The 16963-nt window shown below is 44.1% G+C and overlaps 1 protein-coding gene across 2 annotated transcripts in view; it reads left to right on the top strand.

The window, feature by feature from the left end:
* The window catches only part of PUDP (pseudouridine 5'-phosphatase), a 477558-nt gene that overhangs the window by 286022 nt on the left and 174573 nt on the right, over positions 1 to 16963 (top strand). For both annotated transcript variants that reach the window (XR_007148886.1, XR_007148888.1), the window contains exon 6: positions 11458 to 11563. The gene's annotated coding sequence lies outside the window, so the exon portion shown is untranslated. The remainder of the gene's footprint in view (positions 1 to 11457; positions 11564 to 16963) is intronic.

The following is a 16963-nucleotide window of genomic DNA, read 5'->3' as shown; positions in this document are numbered from 1 at the left end:
GAAGGCGTTGAGCCGCCTCAGGTGACTGCAGGGAACGTGCTTCCCCCCGGGCAGTTCTGACCTCCGCCGGGACAGATGGACAGGAAGAGGGGGCGATGTTACTTGTACGCAGCCAGCCCGCCTGTTGCGCTGGTAGGCGCCTAGAGCTGGCTCGCAAGAATGGGACCCTCTTTCTTACTCGGAAGCCCCAGTAACCGTCCACCTGAGCTGCTAGAGGTGAGCTTATCGATCAGTAACAGAAGCTGCCTTGCCATCACTCGTCCTGGGAGGCCTAATTAACACAGGCTTGCTTGCTGAATTAGATAAAATTTACTGTCCGCCGAAATTAATGTGACGTTCTCTGAGCATCCTTCACCTAATAATGGAAAACCAAGTTTAAGTGGTGGGAAGCTGGCGGGTGGGGCGGGGTGGGGGTGGGGGGGGGTCCTATCCTACTGAGAGCTGAAACATTTCACAGTACAAAGAAGTGGCTTTTTCCAAGAGTTTGCAGAGACCAGTCTTTCTCCCTGACACCTGAGAGCCAGGGTTTAAACAGAATAATTTTTATGCAGAACAACTGATACAAGAATTGTTGCTTGTGGTGACTATTGTCATTTACTTTTCCCTCTACGGAGAACTGAGATGTCTCTTCCATTAAAGATAAGAGGGAATACAGATTTACTGCGATTTCGTAGCGTTGGGAAAATAATAGAAGTTTGAAGTTCCTTATTCAATACTTTGAAAGGCAGAGTAAGGAGGACTGTTTCTAAGTCTGGATTTACAGTAGAATCTGAAAGAGGAAAATTTAATCAGTCCTCGCTGTTTCAGATGCCAGAACTGTTCTGTGATTTTTGTAAAATGCAGTTCTTCCTATTGTATGCTGATGGATCGTGGTGCAACTTTTTAATTAAGTAGCTCTCTCTGGGCTCCACAGATTTCTGCCAAGACAACCTTACATCTTCTGTATAGCACTCTCTAATTCGGTATCCATTTTTTTTTTTTTAATGTTTACTTACTTTGAGAGAGAAAGACCTTGCGTGTCAGTGGGGTAGGGGTAGAGAGAGAAGGAGAGAGACAATCCCAAGAGGGCTCCGTGCTGTCAGCAGAGAGCCCAGGGCCGGGTTTGAACTCACCAGCCATGAGATCATAGCCTGAGACGAACCCAGAGTCGGACGCTTAACCAACTGAGCCACCCGGGCCCCCTTATTTTGTCTTTATTGAGAAACTAATTAGAAGGGGGGAAAAAGGTTATAACTAAAGCCATATTAATAGATGCTCTATAAACATTTAGGGGATCAGAGTTTTACAGCCCAGTAGTTAACAGTCTTGAACTTTGAAGGAATAGGGATACATTTTTTTTTTTAATGAATGTATATTTCTATCTCTTTCCTCCCTAGGCATTTTTTTTTTTTTTTTTAAATTTTTTTTTTTTCAACGTTTATTTATTTTTGGGACAGAGAGAGACAGAGCATGAACGGGGGAGGGGCAGAGAGAGAGGGAGACACAGAATCGGAAACAGGCTCCAGGCTCTGAGCCATCAGCCCAGAGCCCGACGCGGGGCTCGAACTCACGGACTGTGAGATCGTGACCTGGCCGAAGTCGGACGCTTAACCGACTGCGCCACCCAGGCGCCCCTAGGCATTTTTTTAAAAAATATGCCCTGTTCGTCCCAAGACTGATTTCACAGCCAAATATGCTACTGATCTTTGGGTTTAGCGTTCTATTTGAATATATAAAAATGAAGACTTCATGAACATCTTCAAACCACATTTCAAATATCTAGAGGTCATTATGTCTGAAAAAACTGTATTTATTTCGCACGTTTAGCCACGTTCGTTTTGAATTCTTCCACAACGAGTTCAGTCTGTCTCAACCACTGGAACAATTACCTCAGGAGCCCACACTTCAACTAAATCCTTCAGGTCACTTTAGAATCAAATGTCATAGGAAAGATTTGTCACTGTGAATCTCGGGACTGTTTTTGCAGGAACAAGGGTGAAGTGTGGCAGTAATCACGTGTAGCATCTCTAGGTCACCTGTTTTACATCTTATTTTAGCCACATAAAGTCACTGGAAGACGGATCCATAATTATACTGAGATGATTCATCCTTTTAAATGCTTACATGAATTTTATTGAGAAGGTATAGCATAGTTCATTTAATCATTTTTCTACCAGTGGACATTTAAATTATACCTAAACTTTTATTGCTGTCAACTATCGTTTCCTAAGTATTCTTGTCATATCCTGTGAGTCAGAACCAAACTACAGTTGACCCTTCAACGAGACAGGGGGTTGGGGGCGCCGACCCCCCACACAGTCAAAAATCCACGTATAACTTTTGTCAACCACTAATAGCCTACTGTTGACTGGAAGCCTTACCAATTATATAAACAGTCGATCAACACATAGTTGGTATGTTATATTATTACATACTATATTCTTACACTAAGATAAGGGAAGAGAAAATGTGATTAAAAAATCATAAGGAAGAGAAAATACACTTACAGTACTGTAAATATTTATTCTATATTTATTGATACATTCAATATGTATTACTTGTGTTATTATTTGCATTATTCTATTTGTGTATTATTTGTATACAAATATATTTGTATATTACATATTGTATACAAATATATTTGTATATTACATATTGTATACAAATATTTATTGAGTCAATTATTTATTGAAAAAACTCACAAGTGGACCCATGCAATTCAAACCCATGTTGTTTATGAGTCAACTGTATTTTAATTACTATAGCTTAAAACATGATTTAATACTTGTGAGGCATCATTTCCCCCTTAATTACCTTTCTTTTCCTGAATTTTACTCGTGTTTTTTTTTTTTTGCAGTTTTCACCCCTTGAGGACCTTAGAATAAGCATGTGTAGTTCAAGCATAAATCTGATTAATTATATCTTTTTCTCAAATGTGAACATGGATGAAAAAAATAAAACTATTTTATACTTCAATATGATCATCTAGAAAGATCCTGCATCTTAGGGGCGCCTGGGTGGCTCAGTCGGTTAAGCGTCCAACTCAGGCTCAGGTCATGATCTCCTGATTCGTGAGTTCGAGCCCCACGTCAGGCTCCGTGCTGACGGCTCAGAGCCTGGAGCCTGTTTTGGATTCTGTGTCTCCCCCTGTCTCTCTCTCTGCTCCTCCCCCTCTCAGGCTCTGTCTCTCTCCCTCTCTCAAAAATACAATAAACATTAAGAAATTTTTTTGAAAGATCCTGCATTTTAATACATTGACTATAATATTTGCCAGAATGAGATCATGGCAACTGATGAGTTACCCGTGAATAATATTTATCACACTAATCTCTGACTATCGAGGTCATTGACATTTGTGTCATTGCACACCGATGTCAAACAGCGTCCAAAGTTTCTGTACTGAATACTTCTCATTCCAGCCATAGTCTCGATGTTTTGATTTTGTTCCCACAGCGCAGGATGGTGTGGGTGATTATATTCCTCAGTCATCTAATGCCGTGTCACAATAAAATATACACCAAATGTAGTCTCTTACAATAGCACACGTTCATGTCCTCGCAGCTTCTGTGGCTCAGAAATCCTGCAGTGGCTGAGCTGGGTATTCGTGGCTCAGGTTATCTCATAATGTCAGCTGGGCCTGCAGGCGTCTGTAGGCTTGACTGGGGCTGGAAGATCTGTGTGCAGGATGGTTTGCCTCAAGCCTGTTAGCTGCACGTGTCCATTCCTTGCGACGGACTACTCAGCCTACTCCACTGGGTTGCTTGAACGTGCTTACAAGAAGGCGGGCCACTGGCTTTCTTCAGAATGAGTGAGCCAAGACAGAGAGCGAGATAGAAACCAGAATGTGTTTTACGACCTAACTGGGTGGGAGGCATATAGCGTTCCTGCACGACAGTAGAGTTCTATTGGTCGCACAAACCCATCCTGGTGCACTGAGGTAGAGGATTATGTCAGGGTGTGCCTCGCACAGGGCAGGGATCATTACAGCCCACCCGACTGCAGCTACAGCAGTGAGTAAGAGCTCGTAGTGCCAGTTCTCTGTCTGCAGCCAAAGACACATCATTCTTACTCAAATTTTCAACGGCTCGTGGTCTCCAGTGACTTCCTTTCATAATTTGCCACCCTCACCACCAATATGTGCAATGCACCGTGCCACCACGACCACAGTTATGAACGGGGGCACTCAGATTCCCTTCAGCATTACTCTAAGATCAGTCTCTTAAGTGATGAAGTGCTTTGTTGTAGCTAAGTTCTTTTTAAAACTTAGTAATTAGGTTTTTTCCCCTCCCCCATAGTTAATTGAGGTTGAACATGATTTCCCTAAAGCAAAAGAGTGCAGACTGTTTTTGTCGAAGGCACCAGAGATGACACCATCTGCGATGTACCCAATAGGGCTACACAGTGAACAGGTCCAACAATCTGGATAAATACTTCCTTTCTACTGGCCGCGTCCCACCCGTCATAACATCTGTACGTTGATCCAGGAAAGTCAGCTGAGGTGAATGTTAAGAATGGTTGAGTCACATGGCTTCCCCGTCCTTCCTTGCAGTCTTTTCTTTCTCTCCCACCATCCCCATCCCTCCATCTCTCCATTTCATTCTGTTTTAGGTTACAAGCACACACATAGGAGTATATCATCCGAGAATAGTTGGATGCTCCAGTGATTCACGCAGATATAAACTACAACATAGAACTTGTTTTTCAGTGACTTCTCTACTCGATTCTGTCTGCCGTAAGTAGAGATGTTGAGGCAATTTGTGGAAACTCGCTGAGTAGAAGAATTAAAAGCGCATTAAGATGTTTTACCATATTAGTCACGAAATGTTTGATCTTTCCTTTTAGTTATTCTTTCTGACCCACAATTTGAGTGTCGTTATGTAATAACTTATGTCCAAAATATCCCTCATAATGAAGGGACTTGATGATAAAGACTTGCTCATAAACACACGTGCATACGCGCCCGTGCACACACACACGCACTGAACCTGATTAAAACAAACTATTGTCAGTTTTTACCCCTCAGGCATCTCTAACGGTATAAAAGGTGTCACATTTGATAGTATGATGACCTTCCATTCAGGGCCGCCTTATGGTCCAGACGGCCCGCACTTGCTCAATGAACGCGACCTTGGTTTGGGATTGCTGATGATGTTGAATCACTGTACTTCACTTCTTTTCAGGGAGGTTATGGTAGCAATTAACTTCCCAATTCACATGGTCAGGATGACTCACACTTGAAAGCCCCGGAATTGTCCAAAGATCAATTTTCTTTTAGGATTGCCCTGGGAAGCTCAAAAGCAGCAGTGAAACATGACGGTGTGAATAGCAAAGGTCTCATTTCCAGGAAGGAGACTAACCCTTTGGGGGAGTTTCTCACCCTATTTTCCCTGAGGACTGAGAGTCGTTATGTCTCAGTTTTTGACATAGTAAAGGCACCATTATAAACCCCTAAATAATTTTATTATTTACCCAAGACGTATTAAAAAGATGTGGAGACGTAATTCTTGAATTTCTTGCATTTCTGCATGTATTACAAGCAGAGGAATTGGTAGCCTTCCTTGTGGACTGTCTTTCCAAGAATATCTGTGTAGCTAACAGCCTTCGAAGACAGATAGTGTCTTCCCTTCAAGCACGTAGCCGGTTTACTTACTCCCCATTAATTTATTGGTGAAGATAATGTCTTCCTTGAGAGGAAAGATCGGACCGGCTGACTGCCCGTTACAAGTATTCAGGTCAGGTTCCCTAAGCTACAGTGTCAGGTTCCCACCCCTGTAGGAGGTTCTTGTCCTGCAACATTATCGACTGTGTGCACACCTGCACCTGGGGGAAGTCAGCCACCATATTGTGAGGAAAACTTGTGGAGAGACAGAGAGCACCATGAAACAAGAGACCAAAGCTTACTTACAGCCACATGAGTGAGCCACAGATGGGACGGCAACCCTGCCGACACATGGGCTGCAACCCCATCAGATGCCCTGAGCCACAGGAGCCCAGCCACCCCACACCTGTGAGATACCCCCACACAAGCTGTGAGATAATCAGCGTTTGCTGTTTTCAGGGCTGTGTTTGGGGATGATTTGTCACACAGCAATAACTACATAATACAAACCAAGAAGAGTGCCTAGAACATGAGAGGGCTTCGTTAACAAACAAGTAAAAGAAGATCCATGTGTCTAGGTTCTTGGATGTGGTCGTCCTGGTGTCCAGTGGGACTCTTTGATTTCTGGAGATGGTGTGACAGTTTCCAGACATCCGGGACAATGGAGCTGGAGCTCTCCTCAAGAGCAAATGAAGGGACAGACCAAAGAAGCTTCCCTGCATGAGCCTAGATCCAATCCAAGAAATGTAGCTGAGATGGAAGAAGTGAGGTCCACCAGAAATCCTCTTGAACAGGATTGGATGTCTGGGAGATACCGTCCTGTGAATCTCCTGAGGATGGCCAATTACACACCTGCTCTGGATTAAACAACCTGCTCAAGAATGAATAAATAACCCTTGAGAGTGCCTGGGCGGCTGAGTCAGTTGAGCATCAAGCTCTTGGTTTCGGCTCAGGTCATGATCTCACAATTCATGGGTCTGAGCCTTGCATCAGGCTCTGCACTGACATTGAGGAGCCTGCCTGGGATTCTCTCTCTTCCTCTGTCTCTGCCCCTCCCTTTCTCTCTCTTTCTCTCTCACTCTCAAAATAAATAAATAAAACCTTTAAAAAAATCAATGAATAAGTAATCCTTAGTCTGGAGGGAGACACTGATTAGCTTTCAGGTTTCTTGTTTCTGAGGGGGTATGCAGAACTGGGTAAGCTGAGACCTTCGTCTGAATACATGTTTCAGAAAAACCCCAACTTGCCTGCCTGCAGCCCCCACTTGTCTGACCCCCTCCCCAGTCTCCACAATCCCCTATTTGATTCTAAAGTCAGATCCTTGTCTTCCCACAGAATGGATTCCAAAGTAGCTACTATGGTGATCCACCATATTTTTCTTATTTTCAGTAATATATTCATGTAATAATGAAAGTTCTAAAACATACAAACAATTTGAACGATTTTTTCATCGAACAGCGATGTGCCTGTCACACAGGTTCTACCATTAACATTTTACTAGATGTAGGAGTTTCCTATCACTCCTATGACAAATTATCACACTCTTAGTGGCTAAATGACACAAATTTACTATCTTACTGTTCTGGAGGTCAGAAGTCTGATGCAGGTATCCCCTGCACAGTGTTGACAGGGTTGTGGTTTTTTCTGCAGGCATGAGGAGGAATCGTGTCCTTGACTTTCCAGCTTCTAGAAGCAGCCCATATGCCATGGCCTTCCCTTCTTTCTGTGTGCAGTCTTGCTTGCTTGCCTTTCTGTACACAGGTGTTGATCCTGATAAACTTTGTGCTTGCGAATCACCCTCTTAGTCGGCTTCCTGCCGAACCCAACCCCAGACACCACACTCTGTCAAATCCTGCTAGGAGCACAGTGCCTTACCCCCAGCTCATGAAAATCTAAAATTACGTTCTGGAAGAATCCAAAGATATCTATAAGAAGGAGAAGGAGAGGGAAGAAGAGGGAAGAATAAGGAGAAAAATAAGAAGAGAGAGAAGAGGAAATGAAAAAAGAGAAAGAAGGAAGGGAAGGGAAGGGAAGGAAGGCAGGAAGGAAGGAAGGAAGGAAGGAAGGGTGGGAGGGACTGACCCTATGATTAAATAAATTAGCAAACAAAATGCCTCTTCAATCCTGTATGTAGCCCCAAGTAACCATCTCATGATATTGATCATGATCAATAAGATCATGATATGATAAGAATATCATGATAATAGATAGGATAGATATCCTATATCCTATAGATATATAGGATATATATAGGATAGGATATATCCTATATCCTATATCCTAGGATATATAGGATAGGATATATTATCCTATAGATAATAGATAGGATAATAGATAGGATAAGAATGAATGGAAGGAAGGAAGGAAGGAAGGAAGGAAGGAAGGAAGGAAGGAAAAGAAGGGAAAGAAAGAGATGGAAGGAATAAGGAAGGATGGATGGAAGGAGGGAAGGAAGAAGGAAGGAGAGAAGGAATAAGGAAGGAAGGAAGGAAGGAAGGAAGGAAGGAAGGAAGGAAGGAAAGAAGGAAGGAAGGAAGGAAAAGGAGGGAGAGAAGGAAGGGAAGGAAGGAGTGAAAAAGGAGGGAAGGAAGAAAAGGGAGGGAGGGAGGGAGGGGAGAAGAGAGGAGAGGGGAGGAGAGGAGGGACCTACCTTTCATTCAGTAGGATGTTGGGACAAGTCTGTCTTTTGTAGATGGTGGGCCAATGTGACTGTGAGTCTTCTTCAGGACAGATGTGCTTTCTTAGGACCATGAGGTTCAGTCCACATTCAGGCATTGAGGTGTTAGCTGGCTTTCACAGTGGAAATGGGGATCCCGATGGGGTGAACTCTGAATGTAAAGCTTTTCTTTTTACTTCTTTTCTTGAGTAATGGTAGACTTTCTCAGAGTGTAGTTTGCTATTTAGCTGAGACTAGCTTCACCTGGACCAAGTCAAAATGACAAAAACCAATAATCATCTCCAGTCACTTTGTTGGAAAATGGAGAGAACCATTGAAATTTTCTGTCCACATACCAGAAAGTAAGAAACAAATTGCTTACTGATAGCTCTATCATCTATCTATCTATCTATCTATCTATCTATCATCTATCTAGCTATCTATCTAGCTATCATATCTATCATCTGTCTATCATCTATGTATCATTTCTATCATCTATCTATCCATCCATCATATCTATCTATCTATCTATCTATCTATCTATCATCTATCATTTCTATCATCGATCTATCCATCCATCATACCATTTATTCACCCATCCATTCTATCTATCTATCTATCTATCTATCTATCTATCTATCTATCTATCCATCCATCCACCCATCCATCATATCTATCTATCTATCTACCTATCATCTATCTATCGACCCATCATATCTATCTATCATCTATGTATCCATCCATCTGTCATCAATCTCTGCATCATCTATCTTTACCTATCATCTGCCTACCTACTAAATTAGTAATTATTTATTATCTCCCTACCTATCATCTATTTATCTATGTATCATCTCTCCATAGATATACCCATCTATGTTAAATACACAAAAATCCCACCAGACCTCCTGATTCTTTTCCTCCCTGCGTATCGCATATACAATCTATTATTAGATCCTGCCGGCCCTATCTATTTTCTACCTGGCTACCACTGCCACTCTAGCCCAGATGGCCTGGAGCTCTCGTTCCTACACACTGTGCTAGTCTGTCTCTTGCTGCATCACCTCGCACTTCCCTTCCTACTGTATATTCACACTGCAGACGGAGTGATTTTTTGGCAGAAACACATCTCAGCTTAACACCATCCAAAGCCTTCGCATTCAGCCCAAGAGAACATGCAAACTTGTTCCCAAGATCCCAAGGCTCTGAGTGGCCCCTGCTCCCTACTCCCCTCTTGAGCCTCCTCTCTTCCTCCTCTCTTCTCTGCTCACTGGCCTCTGACTGGCAGCCCTTTCTTCTGCCCTATTAAGCGACAAGCCCTCTTCCCCAGGCTCTGCGTCTGCCTTGCCCTTGTCTTCATGAGGACAGTCTGAGTGCTATCTGTGCTGGGGAACCGTCTCCAACCACAAGTTGAGAATATCACCTCCACCAGCCAACTTGGAATCACTCTTAATCTCCGGGGGACATTGTGACTATCCCATTTCTTTGTTTCAAATTCTCCATCACATGAAGCAGTACGGTGGCATAAATTATTTTGCTCACATATCTATCTGCTTATTGTATGAATAGGCTTCATGACAGTGACACTCCCTGTCCTTGTCACCACCCTCTGCCGGCACTTGGAACATCTACCAATACGTAGTTGGTGTTCACCAAATACGTTATTGAATGAAGGGTTGATTCTTTGGTTATGAAGTAAGGTAACACTAAGAAAATGAAATTACATCCAAATGAGGTTTTATTTTCTCTAAAAAACACAGGCTTTAGAACCCAAAGTGTAGTCAAAGTGTTAAGAAAACATTGGTCTGCTTCAAGATTCATGAATATAGCTTTCCCCAAGATTTTGGTGATAACAGCAAAGATAATCCTTGAGTCCAATGATTGAAGTAAGTACAAACAATTGGGACGCCTGGGTGGCTCAGTCGGTTAAGCGGCCGACTTCGGCTCAGGTCATGATCTCACGGTCCGTGAGTTCGAGCGCCGCGTCGGGCTCTGTGCTGACAGCTCAGAGCCTGGAGCCTGTTTCAGATTCTGTGTCTCCCTCTCTCTGACCCTCCCCTGTTCATGCTCTGTCTCTCCCTGTCTCAAAAATAAATAAAACGTTAAAAAAATTTTTTAAGTAAGTACAAACAATTTAAGCATGAGGGTATATTAAATTCAAGCATCAAAGACAATTCGTATCAAGTATCAAAGACAATTTAAACGAAAGTCGTTAATGACCACACTGTGCCATCCCCATCAAATAAGAAATTATGTTTTCATTTTTGGTCCGAGGTTATTATGCCATAAACACTAGGAAATTGTGTAAAAAGAGTTGCAGGGAAAAATAATCACCTACAGTTACATGAAGGATTCTGTAGCACAGGAAAAACAATTTCCCTCTACCACTTAGCGTTTTCTTCTGAGACCCCTGTAATAAAAGACAGGTTAGCAAGAGAAAAACATACAGAAGTTTATTAACAGGTCTATCTCCTGGATACGTGGGGGATACCCAGGAAAAAACCCAGAGGGGTGGCTTTAGAATTTAGGATCTGAATAGGGGAGGGGAAGGGGGATGTAGGCAGGGAGAGTAAATGATTTTAGGAAAGATGACTGGGCCCTTGGAAAACCAGGTGGAGGTAGGACAATTTCTGACCGAATTTGTGTGCGGGTAAATTGGAGGTCTAATCTCCTCTCCTGTGACAGGAGACCGTCTTCCCAGTTGATGACACTCCCAAGGAGGGCGCCCATGACAGTTGCGTTCCTATTGGAGGACGTGTCTTTAGGCAAATGAGGGAAGTTCAGGGAAAGCCTCTCCCTTCACCTGCTGGTTTTCAAATGGCTACAATTCAAAATAATCAGGATAACAAAGTGGTAAATTTGGGGGTGGTTGTAGCCATTGAAGTGGCTTCAGCACTAATGCCACAGAATTAAAAAGTAAGGAACAGTATTCCACAGCACAAAAAGCAAAACACAATAGGATAATAAGAGACCAAGAAATGGGGACATTCTCTTGAACAGTGACACAGACTTTCTGTTTCCTCACTGGGTGTCTACCTCAGAAAAAGAGGCAAAATGCAATGCATCTCACTAGATGGTCTGTACCAATGCTCACAGCTACACATGGCAGGTACCTAGATGTTTCTGCTTATATTCAGCAAGCAGCCCAAGGTCTGAGCGGTAAACGTTTGAGGCCAGAGCAAGTTTTATTGTCTCTTGTCATGATTTACCTTGTGTTTTATGTTAGGTAGCCAGGATTCTGACTACGTGTTGGTTGATGCTCGAACGGATTTTTGAGCCACCATCGAATCATTTCTGAGGTCCGTCTACCGAGATCAAGTCCCATAAAGCAGGTAAGGCACGTGAAATTTGACCAGCGCCATACTGACAGGCTATTGTTATAATCTTCCGGTGTGAATCAACCCTGGGCGTAAGGTGGGGAGAGAATGTTCAAGACAGAAACGGAGAACCTGCTGGAAATGTATTCCATCACAGTGCAGAAGAGGAAGTTGAGAAAAAAACATAGGTTTCAAAAGGAATAATAACAACGATCTTTTTTACCTGGTAAGATTTAGGAAGTGCTGAGAGTGTTTTATAAGATCCTAAGGAGCAAGTCTCAGGGATTAGGTGGGTGTATTGAATGCGGGCTACAGATAAGAGGCAGTAAAGGTGGCCCAGATGAGTGTGTGAGCAACACCCAACTTTTAGAAAGCGCTAGATGCTTTAATCTGGCCTTCAGAAGAGTGCAGTGTCCCCTCCCGTCTTACATGGCAGTCTGCAAATGCAAAGGCTCAGGGTATCAGAGAACATTTGGAATATCTGAAATCTGCACTAAGACTTTTGTCCACAGAAGGGTGGGTGCTATTGCAAAGAATCTACACACGGTAATAGAAATGATTCACCCAGATGGTGTCTTTTTCTTTAGTTCTTCCCCTCTCTGTTTTGTGTTTTCTTTGGAGACACTGCTGGGAATTTCACCCAGACAAGCTGTGATCTATAGAAGACCAGTCCCTATCTTATTTAGTACGTTAGTCTTCTTGAAGTGCAACTCATGGTCTTAAACAAATACCTTGCGTGTTTCTATGCTTAATGTCTGTTTCTGCTTCAAGATTTTAAACTCTAAGAGCTGGGCATTGAGTCTCTCTATCTCCCTATTGCTATGTGCCTGGGGTCGAGCCTTTTGGTTGGGCACGTAGTAGATGATTGATGAACGGGTATTGAAGAAGTGAATGAAAAGGTAAATGGCATTGAGTTGACTGTTATATGAGCCAAGAAGAGACAGTACCATACACGGTACGGTGTCTCAGAAAGGGAGAGAGCAGTGACCTGAGTATTCATGAAGGTTGTTGGATCTTGGTTCAGACCTTAAATGGTGGATGAGATTTACAGACAAAGACCCTGAATGTCACCAGATGAATGTGAACAAGGTGTATTGTGATTACATCATGGAGAATCTGTTCTGAAGTACAAGGGAAAGAGAGACAGAGATGGTGATAAGATACCAGAGCCCTACAAGTGCTTTGCCATAGGACCGACATCCATTTATAACTGATGCTGGTCAGTTTGCCCTTACATACACGATATATCCCTTATAAAGTTATTAGGAGTTTTTATTTGGTGGGGGGGGGGGCAGGGAAAGTTGTGATGGAAATATATCATGAGTGAAGAGTTTGACATGTTGCCAATTTCTTGCTTCAAGTTAAGACAGCAACACAAGTTACAGGGCACCTGGGTGGCTCAGTTGGTTGAGCATCCAACTGTTGGTTTCAGCTCAGGTCATGGTCTCATGGTTTGTGGGATCAAGTCCTGCATCGAGCTCTGTGCTGAGAGCAGGGAGCCTGCTTGGGATTCTCTCTCTCTCTCCCTATCTCTCTGCCCCTCCCATGCTCATGCTTGCTCACGGTCTCTCTCTCTCTCTCTCCCTCTCTCTCAAAATAAATAAATAAACATTAAAAAAAAACCCACAAGTTTATAACATTAAGGAATGAAAGGGAAGTTTTTTTGCCGGTAAAGTTACCTAATGACTATTGGTTGCTCAGGAAGAAATTTCAAACCTACCAGAGGTGTGTGAGATCAGAACACCCTCCAGGGAGGTAATACAGCAAAGGCTCAGGAAGTGTCAATTTCTAGGGAAATGGAAAACATCAATGAAAGAAATATAATTTGTAGAGGAATGCTCAAATATTGAAATTGGGACGGTGTTGCAAATACGTCCCTGGGTAATAGGAAATTCGGTAATGAATTTTGTCACCCATAGGTGAAGAAACATTTGCCAAGTAGAGGAATGTTAAAAAGAGAAGGAAAGTAACACCACAGGTAATTCAATGTAATGATTTAGTAATTTAAGCAGGTACTTGTGTAAAAAGGACTGTTCCTAAAATTAGCCAATATTGAGTCTAAGAAGAAAAACGCTTTTCAGCCGTCACTGATTGAATCAAATCAAACTAGAAATAATGAATTGCTCTTTGACAAAACGTTCAGATTGGTAGAAGAGAGGGTGGCAACCAGTGTGATCACATTCACCTCTGTGAAGGGATTTACATGTACTTATTCACGGCAGTCGTGCAAATTTCAGTGTTGTGGGGAGACTCTCTGTCCTGGCCACCGTTTGGTGAAGACGCCACTGCCCTAGGTTACCACCACGGCGTTCAGTTTTGTGTCTCGTTCTTTCCCGGACTTTGTGTCCGTGTTTCCTCCGCGTCCTGGCATCCGTATCTTGGTGTAGGCTACCGTTCCCTCCCAGAGAACATTCTCAGAGATTTGCGAGAGTGTCGGAAATGAGAGGCATGTCTACACAGATGGTACATTCATTTTCACTCTGCGGTCTGCGGAGATTAAGCACTGACCCGACAAAAACAATGTGCTGAGAAGTCAGGGTAACTGGGGCAGTGCGTGGACAGAAAATACAGAAAGTAGCACTCGCACAACCTGTCAGGAAGGGAGCCTCTGTTATTGCCGATTACAGAATAACCTCGTGAAGCTGAAGTCAGACTCAAGAAAAGCATCCACTGTTATGTGCTGGGCAAGACAGAATGTGTGGAGACAGGATGTGTGGGACCGACCGAAATGAGCAGGGAGCTCCCTCCCATTTGAGAATGGCCGTTATGCTCTAGAGTTGTGTCCCCACCCCCCCACCCCCCCCCCCCCCCCCCCCGCCCCGCCAATGTCATCAGTCCATTTCCCGAAGCATCCCGGGAATGCACTCTGATTCCAGGAGGAGACCAGCCCTGACCTCTGGGATACATATCTTCTCTTAAGCCAATTTACAATCTTGGAGATACGTGGCATAAAACACAAATGACATACGCACCCCTCTCACAAATACAATCCACAAATAAGAAGCCACAAGCACCATGGAACAAAGTGTGCATGCACCAGCCAGTAGGTGATGATTATGGGAAGGCCTTTGTGAAGCCTTTGCCTTGGGGCACCTACGTTGCATGAAAACAGAGACCGTTCACTCTTGAATCCTAAATGGAAAGCGGCAACTATGTCTAACATTCCGTACCTAAGAGACCCATGCGTTCCCTCCTTCTTCTCCGCCCATGTCCATTGCCAAATGATTGCCTGGTGGTTAATAAGACTGTCCGACTTCCCCGGGGCTCGCACAACACAGGGCTCGCAAAATCCCCCTTCCCCTAATTTGCTGAGTGAGGGGCATGGGGCGTGTTATATGTGAAGGACGTCAGGACGCCCTTTTCAGGAATGATGCACATATATGGTTTGTCCCAGGAGAGGGGTCTTCGAGAATCCTCTCGTAGGATAAGCTCCATTTTCCTGGTGAACAAACCAAATCTCGTATTTTGAGAATGCTTGCCTGATCTCATGTCACATATCACAGAGAACATTTATTAATTAAGGTTCTTTCCAATGACACTTTTGTAGATGACCGAGCTGCTGTTCATGGACTCCTAGACTGGCTGTTCTGTTTTAGAGGACTATATGCCGGGGGAGGGCCAAGCCCAGGGTGGAGGTCACTGCCATATTTTCTCAGTATTGTCAGGAATCTGAGACAGATTTTAAAATGGACTGGGGCCCAGACATGGACTTCTGCTGTTTCAGGCGGGGTGATTCCAGGAATCAGCCGCACACTTGTCACACTCTGCAAACCCTGTGTCTTCCCTTAGGTGGTACAGACTTGATGGGCTTGTCTGGGATCCAGGAAGCCAGTGTGGCACATTCAGAAGAACTAAGTCCCTTGCAAAATGACTTTCCTAAGTGTTTCTGCTCACTGCTTTGCCAACTGCGGGCGCTACTCTCTCACATAGCTACTCTCTCTCAACCTGTCAGGGATCCAGAAATAACCACTCCTAGCGCAGTGTCTCAACGTTGGCATCACCCACATTTCGGGCCAGCTGATCCTTTGGGGTGTCCTGTCTATTGCAACATGTTTGATAGCATCCCTGGCCTCGACCCCCTAGATAGCGGTACCAATCCCCCGACCTCCAGCGGTTTCGAAAACCAAAAATATCCCCAGACGTTAGAAAATATCCACCACGTGAGGCCCACTTCCCCAGAAGAATTATTTCCCATGGGACTTTCTGATGTATTGAGAATTAGTCATCTCAGGCCCTGGAGAGAGACGTAGGGGTCATCTGTGACAGGTAGTTTCTGTTCTTGCAAAAAATACCAGATAAATGTACCCTTTAACCTTGAGGGGATTCAGAGCTGTGGGGACTTTTCCTTGGTTAGTTGTGTAGCCATTCCTTTATCTTGCAAAATTGGGTGAGAAAGGCATTTTGGGGAAAATGCCGTACGCAGGGCCATCTCAAGGAAATGACCACAGGGCACCAAGTTGTCATATCTTGATCACAGAACGGGACACTGTGATCGGTGACCCACAGCCTATTGGAGGGATATGCCTGTCTCGAGAGAAAGATGAATCTATATAACCTGGACATGTGGCAATGCCAGGCTTTTAAAATTTTGAGGAATTTATAATATCTTCTGCAGAATAATAAACTTCTGCAGTGGGCCATGCCAACATGCCTCCTTCCCTCCTAGTGGGTTATGGTGTGTGTGTGTGTGTGTGTGTCTGTGTGTTTGTGTGCATGCACGTATTTGGCCAACAGACTCAGTGGGTACCCACCAGAATCTGACGAGAGCTGTGCCCCCTACCCTCTCTGTGGACCATGTTTGTGCCCTACATGGCAACTTGGAGCTCACTGCTTCTTTTTTTTAACTATCTTTTTAAAGTTTATTTACTTATTTAGAGAGAGAGAGAGAAAGCAGGGGAGGGACAGAAAGAGAGAGAATCCCAAGCAGGCTCCACACTGTCAGCACAGATCCTGACGTGGGGCTCGAACTCATGAAACCATGAGATCATGACCTGAGCCGAAATCAGGAGTCGGCGGCTTGACCGACTGAGCCACCCGGGCGCCCTGGAGCTCGCTGCCTCTTGCACACCAGATTCTCGGCAGTGTCTCATTGGCACTCTTCGGCAGTGTCACCAAGGGCAGGGAGAGAATGTCCCCAGAGCCCTTTGGCTTCCTTTCTGGGCACAGTGAAGCTTTGCGTTCATCCCCTCTGCAGAGCACATGCTCGGAATAGCTGGAATCACCCACATTCATGAGGAGGGTCAATAATAAATTATTGAGTCGCACAGAAAGGCCGTTCCAGAGCATGGGAAACGGGCTTGGAGAGAGGGCTGTGAACCCCAGTGTCGTAAATGAGCCCCGTTGTTGGGCACACCGCTGCCCTCTCTCCCAGATCCTTCCTTTCTCAAGGCCGTGCCTAAAAATAGCCCACAATTA

This window comes from Prionailurus viverrinus, chromosome X (genome assembly GCF_022837055.1).
Source record: "Prionailurus viverrinus isolate Anna chromosome X, UM_Priviv_1.0, whole genome shotgun sequence".
NCBI classification, from domain to species: domain Eukaryota; kingdom Metazoa; phylum Chordata; class Mammalia; order Carnivora; family Felidae; genus Prionailurus; species Prionailurus viverrinus.
The sequence above is the reverse complement of the archived record's forward strand: the minus strand, read 5'-3'. Positions and strand labels throughout refer to the sequence as shown.